Source organism: Vombatus ursinus, unplaced genomic scaffold (assembly GCF_900497805.2).
Source record: "Vombatus ursinus unplaced genomic scaffold, bare-nosed wombat genome assembly UNPS02014830.1, whole genome shotgun sequence".
Classification (NCBI taxonomy): domain Eukaryota; kingdom Metazoa; phylum Chordata; class Mammalia; order Diprotodontia; family Vombatidae; genus Vombatus; species Vombatus ursinus.
Window position 1 is genome coordinate 982,945 of NW_020954608.1, and position 2,500 is coordinate 985,444.

At 33.6% G+C, this 2,500-nt stretch overlaps 1 protein-coding gene across 2 annotated transcripts in view; it reads right to left on the reverse strand.

Annotated features, from left to right (window-relative positions):
* Positions 1-2,500, reverse strand: part of FOXP2 (forkhead box P2) — a 694,083-nt gene that overhangs the window by 285,708 nt on the left and 405,875 nt on the right. The gene's annotated exons all lie outside the window — the stretch shown is intronic.

Consider the following 2,500-nt stretch of genomic DNA (forward strand, 5'->3'; position numbering starts at 1 on the left):
AGTTTTTAGAAATATTCAAAAATCTAAAATTAGATTCCAAGGAAATCTGTCTCACACACACACACACACACACACTCTCTCTCTCTCTCTCTCTCTCTCTACCCTGGGAGTTTGGGACACTACCCAATACATTTATCACTAAGGATATGTTATACTGGCCTTTTCCCCTGCATAATGAAGAAGGAAAGGCCATAACCACCTGCTTTAAGTCAAACTACCTAACATACACACACACACACACACACACACACACACACACACTGTGTGTGTGTGTGTGTGCAATTCATCGAGTGCTTTTATCACTCTGATGGACAGAACACATTCTATCTAAACTACAAGGAAAAGAAAATTATACTTGTTTACATTTTCACCTACCATAAGAAGTTCATGATTTCACTGAGAAAGAAGAGATTTTGGGTAAGAACTCACTGGTCCTACATTATGATTTTATTCTTTCTAGTACAGAAACATTAACCTGAATGTTAAATTTTCAAAAGCATAAATGCAAGAGAAATTTGGGATATTATCTCAAATTTTCACTCCATTAATCCACTTCAATCTATTTTCATTACTATTTTCAGTTCTAAGGAAAGATGCTTATTAAAAAGCACTGACAAACAGTTTGAGTTAATTACACATAAAAGACAAAACTACAATACTTATCATTTTTTGAAAAAAAGGCCCACAGAAAAGAAACTCACAGAATAGCAAAAATTAAAAGCATCAATTTGTATTTCAATAGTACTTATAAAAAAGATTAACACAAAAAGAAATATGCAAGTTATCAGCAGTTTAGCACACTGATCCTGCAACTTACTAAACTCAGCTAGTAAAAGTTAAATTAGAGTTAGTGATATCTCCAAATTCTGAAAGGTTTAATTCACATTCAGACGAACCTTACAAAATGTGAAATATACCCCTAAACTTTCTGAGTCACCTAAAGGACATGACTTTTTGTGCTTACTCATTTGTTTCACAGAGGTTGTACAGGGCAAAGCAAATGATAAACTCAGGCTATATCTAAACCTTATAGACCCCACTAAAATGTCTCCAGAGTCCTACTTCATTTGCCTATGATTTTGCTCTGTTTGTCTGCTTATTTAACATGTAATCACAGCTTTAAGAAAAAGAAATCATTCCTTGGCCTCTCTACAGAACCTATCTGCTATTTCATGGTACTCAGATGAATTTTTTTTCTTCAATTGTTATTTTCACTAGTCTTTGCAGACAATGTCTGGTCGAATCTGTGACAATATGGAAAAAACACTGGCTATACAAACTTAAGGCTGCTACTTAGAGGAACCAATAAAGGGCATACTACAGAACTCTGCTGATGTGTTTTGAACTGCAAACAATTTGAAGTAGAAGGAAAATGAACTATACAAAAGCACTGGCTTTATTTACAGTAGTCTATAAAATGAGCTAATCCTAGAAATTTAGTAGGCATTTAATGCATATGATGTGAAAAGGTATCCAAAAGAAATCAAATTTTTCATCCTAATAATTGCTGAATATAACACGTTACATAATTTTAAAACAACTGAAAGCTTATGCAAAGTGTTATACACAGCTGTTAAAATAGAATATTCTGCAAAACAGTGCCCAGGTGTAAGACATTAACAACTTCTCAGATTTCAGACTTTTATTTAGAAAATTGTGTTTTCACCCTTATTTCAATCATTTTCAATCTATTTCTGATAAAATTCACATTAATCTCTCATTCAGTATCTCCTTCTGTCCTATGAGCTATCATTTGTAAAGCACTTAGCACAGTGTCTGACACACAGTAGGCACTATATAAATGCTTATTCACTTTCTCTTCCTCTTTTCCCTTATATTCTTTAGGGGGTCCAACATGACCTACTGTCACTGAGGCCCAAGAAGATGTGGATATTATTATGCCTTTTATATTATGAAACTTTTCCAAAAATATCTGTTCTATCAGAAATTTTAGATAAAGTTACTCGTTTAACAGAAATGCCTATGTTTATAAAAGAAAATACAAAATAGTATAGACTTTCTGGCCTACCAAAGAATATGCTTTTAAGTTATCTGTCCTCTGTCATTGTTCCTGCAGTCCTAAGAAACGGAAGGATGGAATTACTATTTTTAGACTGAAAACAAAATTTAAGGTTACAAATGAAATCTGAAAAAAAAGGCAGGCAGTTTAAAATAAATGCTACTTTTGTTCAGAAGCTGGTTTGTTTTGTTTTTTTTTAAAAAGACTTTTAAAAGAATAACTACGTTTTATGGGGTACCAGAGGCAAAAGAATAGAAACAGTTAAAGATAACCAAAGCCAGCAAATACAATACACTCTGACATTTCTACTGCCACGCAGAGAAGAATTTTTAGGGACGGGTACACAGATGATCTATGTGTTCACAATATCACTTAGTCGCTATTAAGTAAACAATAACCAGTATTTCTAACCATCGCAGAGGAACATCTGTGTGGGGAGAAGTCCTTGTAGTCCTTTTCACCTCAGCTCAGACTTGGGAA